This window comes from Equus quagga, unplaced genomic scaffold (assembly GCF_021613505.1).
Source record: "Equus quagga isolate Etosha38 unplaced genomic scaffold, UCLA_HA_Equagga_1.0 80792_RagTag, whole genome shotgun sequence".
Taxonomy (NCBI): domain Eukaryota; kingdom Metazoa; phylum Chordata; class Mammalia; order Perissodactyla; family Equidae; genus Equus; species Equus quagga.
Window position 1 is genome coordinate 28870 of NW_025803294.1, and position 9071 is coordinate 37940.

The 9071-nt window shown below is 48.4% G+C and overlaps 1 long non-coding RNA gene across 1 annotated transcript; it reads right to left on the reverse strand.

Annotated features, from left to right (window-relative positions):
* Positions 1 to 6710: 6710 nt before the first annotated feature.
* LOC124234479 (uncharacterized) lies at positions 6711 to 7554 on the reverse strand. The gene is made up of 3 exons (XR_006887322.1): positions 7397 to 7554; positions 7142 to 7258; positions 6711 to 6879 (listed from the first exon to the last, which is right to left on the reverse strand). It is a non-coding gene; the product is annotated as an uncharacterized LOC124234479 (long non-coding RNA).
* Positions 7555 to 9071: the final 1517 nt, after the last annotated feature.

The window sequence follows — 9071 nt, forward strand, 5'->3', positions numbered from 1 at the left end:
TGATGGAGGTCCACACCCGCCTAGTGTGTGACAGTTGCCAACAGCCCAGAGGCCCTGCAGCACCTGACTGGGGAGGGGGATAGTTCAGAGCAGGCCTCATGGCAGAGGAGACAGTTGCGCTGGGTTTCGGGGGTGATGATAAGAGGCAGACAGGGAGGGTTAGGAGAGGGGGGCTTTCCAGGTGGAGGGGCAAAGGAAGGAGGGTGGGAAAGAGTGAGTCTGGGGGCTCATCTGAGCCTGTGATGGAACAGAGCTGGTGGCAGGGAAGTTTGCTGGGGCCATTTCCAGCAGAAGTCAGACCCAGGGTTGGAGGTGAGGTGGGGACAGGGGATGGGAACTGAGCGCCTACAGGGCTGGGGTCCTCGTGGCCCCTTGCATGCCCCAGAATGCCACAGGCTGCAGTGGAGCCTCCCTCGGGCAGGGGACCAGCAAGTCTGAGCCCCGAAACTAGGCCTCCAGGACCCTGCTTGTCTCAACACTCTCGCCTCAGCTCTCTTGGGGGCCTCTCTCTCTCTCACACACAAGCTGGTTTCTCCACGTCTTTGTCTCTTTCTTCCTGTCCCCTTCCCTCTGTGTCTCTCTGTGTCCCCCTGTGTCCCCATCTCCGTCCCTCTCTTGGGTGCCCCCTCAGAGGCCCAGGAGGGAGCTGGGGAGCCCTGTGGAGACCATAGGTGTTGGCACTTTGAGAGGTGACCCCCCTCCTGTGTGACCTTGGGCAAACATCCTACCAGAAGTGACTTGGGCCCTGTCATTGAGCAGTGACTGACTTTGGCTCCGCTGTGGACATTGGAAGAGAACCACCTAATCATCTGAGCACTTACTCCTTTCCCAGGCTCTGTTCTAAGCACCTCTTAACTCATTTCACCCTCAACACAGTCGTGCTGCTGGGAGGTGAGCTGGGACGGTGCTCGAAAAGTGCTTATTAAAGCAGGGCCTGGAACTGAGTCAGGGAGCTCCTAATGTTAGGATTTCTATTATGATTGTTGCAGGTGTTATTATTGATATTGTGTAGCTGTGACTGGGTGAAGGAGAATTAAGAGGTTTTACAACCCAGGGGATGTGATGATAACTGTCCTTTAGGAGTTTCTGCCTGTTCTTGGAAACAGGGTCTGTCTGTGTGTGTGTGTGAGCTAGAAAATGCAAGGGGTGGGTCCTCTGGGAAGTGGGGTTCCCTGGATCAAGCCTCTGGAAGCATCTCAGTCCCCAAATGGGGAGCCTCAGTTTGGGGGGCTCAGAGGCTCAGCCTTGCCTCCCCACAAATGGCCATCCGCGGAGACAGACTCTGAGCAGCAGGCCCCACCACAGCTCAGCCTGGCTCTCTCCAGGTCAGGAGGGTGGGGACGTCCTCACCAGCAGCCCAGGGCAGGGTGAGGAGGTGCCTACACCTGAGCTGAGACTGCCGTGTGGGGGCCTGTGCAGTTTTAGGGGTCTGTCCCCAGTACTTCTCCCTGACTCCCTCATTCTCTCTGGTAAGTCAGGACTGCTGGGACAGACAGACGCAGTCAGCCAGCTGGTCTGTTGGTCAGTCAGCTGATTGTATGACACAGCCTCTGTGTGCAGCCACAGTTCTAGGTGCTTGAGATGTAGCAAGGAGAAAACAGACAGCCCCTTGCCCTTCTGGGGCTCCCATTCTCCTGGGGAGACAGAGGGTGATCCAGAAACGGGCAAAGAAATAAAAAACACGGGGCTCCATGGTCTCAGTTGTGAAGATAGAGAACAAAAATAAAGAACACGCCTGGAATGCCGGAACTATGCCGCCAGAGCGTCAGGAGGGCTGAAGGGGTTTCATGAGAGTGGTTAAGTGGTTTTATATACTAAAGGAGGGGCTGCCCAAGGGAAACAGGATGCCCTCCTTGAACACCCAATGTCCCCCACCCACACATCCTCCGACATGCACATCCAACACACATACACACACCCGCACCCAACAAACACACCCCCCAACACACACACACTCCCAACACACCTACACACACCCATCCCCCAACACCTAACACACATACCCAACACACACGCACTCCCCCATGGCTCTCCACATAAATATCTCCTCGCTTGACTTTTACATTTCACATTTGACTTTGGAACACAGTTTTAGAGATTAATTGTGTGTGAAGGAGGGGCTGCCTGAAGTACAGAGTAGGAATGGCCATACCATTTCTGATTTCTTACTACCTTCCAGACTGCACCTCCAGCCTGCAAGTTCACTGCTGTTACCTCCATTGTCCAGATAAGGAAAGGGAGGTGCAGAGAGGCAGGGTGACCTGCCCGAGGTCACACAGCATTTGAACTCTGGTCCCTCTCGCTCTGAAACTTGTGCTCTTCGTCTTTCAGCCATCGTCTCCCAGATGTGTTTTCGTCCCACCTTCACCTGCCACGTCTGCCTTAGCGTTTTGCAATGTCTGCCAACCCCTGGGATTACTGTTTACTCAACATGCGTTTTGGCAAATGGAATCATGTTTGAAAACTTAAATACATTTGATTTTCTATTTCTAGCAGCAAATTGTATAACACTACTCAAAGTGAGAAAACAACATCACTTCCCGTAAGTAGGAGGTGATCTCACAACTACAGTGACGATAACAATGGCTCTAATTAGACTTAATGAGCACTTAAGCACCCTTGGCTTCTATTGACCCATTTCACCCCACACCAATGCCTGGAGGTGGGCGATGTTTTATCCTCATCTGCAGAATGATGTTTGGATGACCCCCTTCAGAGGAGCAAAAGACTTTTCCTAAAGTCACAGTGGAAACAACAGAAGCACGTTGCTGGACTCTGGCTAGCAATGTTGCCTGCTTGAGGTGCCTGGAGAGAAGGGCCCCAGTGGTTGGAGAGGTGTGGATGACATGCCAGCATTCCAGCGAGCCTTTCACACTGGAAGAAAGAGTAGGAAGGCCAATCACTTTCTCATGCCCACCCATGATGTGGGAGTAGCCCTGCTTCTGGAAAACCCGGCACCAAGCTATCTATCCTGCACCAAGAAATGCTTTGGAGCTCTTTCTAAGTGTGTGTGTGCCAGATGACAAATCTCTCACTGTGTGGGTGTTAGTGCTGCCTAAGTAGCTCAGATAAATACAGCCCATGGTTAACATAGGTTAGCATAAGGAAAGCCATCTTGTAGAAGGAAGCCATGTTGGAACTGTAAATGACCCTGATCCGCCAGAAACCCCCCTGACTTGTCAGTAATGCTTTACTTTGCAGATAGCCTAGATGAGTAAACACCTGCTTGTGAGAAATATGCATGCTCTGCTATGTCCATAGCCCTGGCTTACACATTAACCTCCCTATTGTGATATGGCAATAACTTTGTTCTTCAAGTTTTCTCAGGAGTGTAACCACCTCTAGAAAAGAGCCCTATGCTGGGATCAATCACCAGTGACAGGAGAAGAAGATGATGTGGTGTCTCAAGTTTTGCTGCACCAGATGGTCAACATTCCAAAAACCCCCTTTTCAGCCCGTTTGCCCTATATGACTGCTTCAAAATTTCGTGGTTTTAAGACAGTTCTTTGGGACAGTAGTCTGCCTTCTTCCCCCTTGCTAGCAAGCTGTAATAAAAGACCCTTTCTCTCCTACCACCCTGCCTCTTGACTGTTGGCTTGTGTTTGTGGTGAGTAGAAGACCCCTTTTGGCGGTTACAAATTTGGCAGCTCAGATGGCACTATAAGTCCTGTTCATGGCTAGTCAACCTCAAACAGGCAACCTGGTGGGTAAGTCCCTAGCAGCTGCTGAGGCCCTTTTGTCTTGGGGATTTGCCTTTTCTGCTTTCCTGTATGGATGCCGGCTGCCTCCTTATGCTGACTGTGGCAAAACGAGAAACAGCTATGTCTGGCAAGTCCACAGGCTCAATCAGGAACAGGGCAAGTTGCCTCGGGGATGCCTGAGAACTCCCTTCCCCTCCATTTTGGATCTTGCCATTTACAGTAGGGCCATCGGGAAGTTGGAGTGGGAATAGTTGTAGGACTTTACCTGAAATCTGGGAACTAGTTCACTTTTGTCTGGTTTACCTGGTGCTTACTGTGTAGGTGTGGGACACGTCCGATTTTGTGTAATAATAATGCGAAGTTCACCATTGGTTCCCCGAGAATGCCCGTTGGGGCAAATTTTGAATAATTGGTTTGATGATAGCTATGAACCACTGACTAAGAAAAAGATGATTTTTTTAATTGCAACACTTCCTGGACACAGTATTCCCTAGGGTCAGATGAAGACCGGCCAATGAATGGCTCACTGAATTGTCACACCATCTTACAGCTGGAATTGCCCTGTAAGCAAGCTGGTAAAGATGATGAGGTCCCATATGTCCCAGTGTTTATGCTGTTATATCAGGATAAGAAAAGGCAGGGAAAGATTTCCTTATGGTACAAAGAACAGAAGGAGAAAAGGGGCCAGTTTTACAGGAAACTCAGGAGGAAGAAGAAGATATGACATTCATTCAAACCCTCAACCCTCCCCCAGCAGGATGAGCACAGGCTCCTGCTGCCACCCCCTCCTGCACCTCAGTCCCAGATGACGGAAAGGGGTGTTTGTTCTGACGAAGATTGAAGGGGCCTGGGGCTCCTTTGAACCTAAAACAACCTATTTATGTTTCCCCACAGGAACTCCAGGTATAATTGACAGGTACGGATTGATTTTCTAGTGGATACTGGCACCACCTATTCTATTTTAAATAGAAAACTGACCAAAAAAACAGCCAGTTCAACTCCAGTAACTGGGGTTTCTGGTCAAGTCTGAGATCTGTCTTTTTGTTTGTTTGTTTGTTTGTTTTGGTGAGCAAGATTGGCCCTGAGCTAACGTCTGTTGCCAGTCATCTGCTATTTTATGTGGGATGTCATCACAGCATGGCTTGATGAGCGGTGCTGGGTCCACACCCAGGATCCAAACCTGTGAACCCCAGGCCACCAAAGCGGAGTACGTGAGCTTAACCACTATGCCACCTGGCCGAACCCAGATTGGTCATTTTTATAGCCATTAGAATGCCAAGTGGGAGACTGAACTCTAAAACATAGTTTCATGTACATGCCAGAATGTCCCATCCCACTTTTGGGCTGGGATCTTCTTTGCAAACTAGACATAAAGGTAATTTTTACTCCAGGACAGCCAGACATGCAAGTCTCTTCAGAATAATCTCTAAGATTACAGATGGCCTTGCTGGGAATCTCTGAATCAGACCAGAACTATTGCCACCTGAAATGTATGGGCAAAGGGGACCCCAGGCAAGGCAAAGAATGCCCAGCCAATACAAATACCATTAAAGGAAAAGACAGCCAAGCCTAATTTAAAACAGCATCTGCTCAAACAAGAGCCCAAAGAGACATCCAACCCATTGTTAAGAAATTCCCGGAGACAAGACTGATTAGGCTCTGTCAGTCTCCATATAATACACCTATTCTCCCAGTGAAAAAACCTCATGCCAATGAGTACCGCTTTGTCCAGGACCTGCGTGACATAAATGAAGTGGTTCAGGACTTGTACCCTATGGTACCTAGCCCCTATACTATATTGACAAATATTCAGGTAGAATATTTGTTGGTTGGTTCCCAGTTTTAGACTTAGAAGATACACTCTCCTTTGTACCACGGGCTGAGGAAGCCCAGCAGCCGTTTGCTTTTGAATGGCATGATACAGGACACAACAACATTGTTGGACTGTCCCCTCCTAGGGCTTTAAAAATCTCCCCACTTTATTTGTGGAAACTCTGGCTAGAGATTTAAGTCCTTTAAAGCTAAAGGATGGACTGCTGTTACAATATGTGGATGATCTGCTAGTAGCGAGCCCCTCTTAGGAACTATGTTTAACAAATACCATCAAAACTCAAAGTCACCTGACCGAGTGCAGATATAAAGTCTCTCAAAAGAAAGCTCAAATCTGAAAACATAAGGTCTCTTATTGGGGTTCGTTATTTCTAAGGGAAAAAGAGAATTATTGCCCAACCAGAAAAAGACAATCTCCTGCCTGGGCCGTCCCAAACCCACTGACAGTTGCGAGGGTTTCTGGGAATGCCCGGCTTCTGTCGGATATGGATCCCTAATTACGGACTTATAGCAAAACCTCTATACGAGGCCTAAAAAGGCTTAGACTCAGAACCTCTGGACTGGACTAAAGAATGTCGATTGACATTTGACACCATCAAAACTAAACTGGTAATAGCCCCAGGTTTGGGTCTCCCAAACCAGGAGAAACCTTTTAATCGTTAAGAAAATGGGCAGCTGGGCATAAGCCTAGTGGTGCTAACCCAACAGCTAGGGACCCTTCTGAGACCTGTGGCCTATTTCTCCAAACAATTAGATCAAACGGTAAAAGGCTGGCCTCCCTGTCTCAGAGCCGTCGCTGCTACTTGTGACATCCTACAAGAGGCTGAGAAAGTCACTCCAGGCCAACCCACCACTGTCTATGTACCCCACCCTGTCCTCACCTTACTGGAACAGAAGAGAGGAAATTGGCTCACGTCAGGCAGAATGGGCAAATATCAGGCCATCGTGCTAGATAACCCAAATGTCAGGTTGCAAGTCTCTTCAATCCAGAATCCGGCCACCTTACTCCCCAAGGAAACTTCACAAGCAACAGACCATAACTGTTTACAAGTCATAGAAATGGTTTATTCCAGCCAACCAGACCTAAAAGATCGACCATTTGAGAACCCTGAACTGGAACTGTTCACAGACAGCAGCAGCTTCCTGGATCGGGGTAAGAGATGCACCAGATGTGCAGCTGTGACTTTACGTGAGACTTTAGAAGCTGCAGCCCTGCCTCCAGGAACCTCAACTCAAAAGGCAGAAATCATAGCCCTAGCCCGAGCCTTACAACTATCTTGGGGAAAAAGGTGACTGCTTATACAGATTCCGGTTATGCATCTTCAGTGGTCCATGCCCACAGGGTGATCTGGAAAGAAAGGGGACTCTTAGCTGCTGACAAAAAAGAAATTAAACATGCTACAGAAATATTACAGTTATTAGAGACCTTTAATGAGCCTTCACAAGTGGCCATAATACACTGCCCTGATCACCAAAAGGGCGAAGGCTCTATCGCTAAAGGAAATGGGCTGGCCGCTCAAGCAGCCAAGAAAACAGCCAGAACAAAAGGCTCTGCCATAACCGGCCCTTTGCTTCCTCAAATAAACTTGTCTGAGTATCAGCCAACTTACTCAGAAAGGGACTCAGAATGTGCAAGAGACTGAGGTTTCCTCTCAGACCCGCAGACAGGCTGGAAGATGAACGACCAAGGAAGAATTCTTGTGCCTGAGGCTCTCCTCTACCCGCTCCTAAAACGGGTGCATGAAAGCACTCATTATGGGAGAGACGATACTTTACACTGGGCTCAAAAATGTATTGTGGGACCTAATTTCAAAAAGATTGTGCAACAAGTAACTAAGAGTTGCATGATTTGTGCAAAAGATTACCCCAAAACTGCTCCAGGGCCTCCACAATGAGGAGTCTGACACACAGGGCAATGGCCGATGGAAGACTGGCAGATGGGCTTCACCCGAACGCCCCGCGCTGCTGGAGATTACCGATACTTCCTGGTACTGGTGGATACGTTTTCTGGGTGGGTGGAGGCTTTCCCCACCTGGTCGGAGAAGGCTGATGAAGTCATCCAGGTTCTGTTAAAGGAGATCATTCCCAGATTTGGCCTGCCTAATACCACACAGGGTGACAATGGACCTGCTTTCGTGTTTCAAGTCACTCAGCAGGTTTCCAAGACATTAAATATTAGATGGACGCTACATTCAGCCTGGAGACCCCAGCCTACAGGAAAAACAGAAAACATGAACTCTAAAAAAGAACATTGCTAAAATCCGTCAAGAATCTCATCTCACCTGGGACAGAGCATGGCTGTTGCCCTGCTGCAGATTAGGGTGGCTCCCTGAAGTGGCCTTAAATTGAGTTCTTTTGAAATTTTATACACTCTCAGGATTTTCTTTTTCAGGTGAATCACCTGAAGCTCTAACAGATGTTGCACTCACAGCTTCTGTCAAATCCTTAAGTGCTGTACTGACTTCTTTTCATGAGTTTGCCTCTAACAGGGCAGCTTACCCATCTGATGTGCCCCTCCATCCTTTCCATCCTGGTGGCCAAGTACTGCTGAGGACCTGGAGGGAACAAGGACCTGAAAACCAGCTAGCTGCCAGATGGACGGGCCCTTTTGACATACTGCTGACCATGCACTCCTCTGTTAGGTCGCCAGAATAAAACCGTGGGTACATCACTCTCAGATAAAGGCGGCTCCAATCTCACAGGAAAGTGTAGCTCATCATAAAAGGGATACTTGGCAAATTGAGCCCCTAAATGAGTTAAAATATGTATTCAGGAAAAAACCTTAGCCTTTTCTATTTGTTTTCTTTCCTTACCATCACCTTAGCTTAGAAAGACAATGCTTTGGTCCGTATCTCTCAAGCTGTTGCATCCTCTATGAAAGTCACTAATTGTTGGACTTGCCATCCCAAGCCCTCTTCCGTTCTCGAACATGGGGATCCACTGGTCCACCCTGTATATAATTTTTCCCAGATTCCTCCAGGTTGGACCAAAAGGCCCATAGCCAAAAGAGTGATATACTGGGTTAGAATAGCCCAGGTCTCCAGTGGAAGACAGGGGACAATTCCCTCCTTGCTGTATCCTTAAAAAGAAACCAACACAAATATGTATGTCTTCTCTAGAAAGCAATATGTTGCCCATATGTGCAGCTTCCCCAATTGAAATCCCCGCATAAGGACTTGGTCGGCAAGAATTAAGAAATTCCTTGCTGTTATTTTCAAACAAGAGCTCTCCCCATGGACTCAAGTACCAGACACTTGGGACCCCAGATAATTCAGCAAAAAAGGGGCTCAATGCGACACCTGACAGCACTGCCGCCCACACTGTGCCTTGACTTCTGCCTCCCCCGTGGGCCCCGTGATATGCCTTAGAGAAACTTAAATGGGCCCAGAACTGTTTTTCCTTTTTGCTGGGCGCCATTTCCCTCGGGTCACAAATGTTGCACATACCACTAGAAGAAATAATTTAGACTTTCAATCTGTATTAACACGTCACCTCCCTGGATGCTGGATTTTATTTCTGCACAAAGTTTCAAAAGGGCAA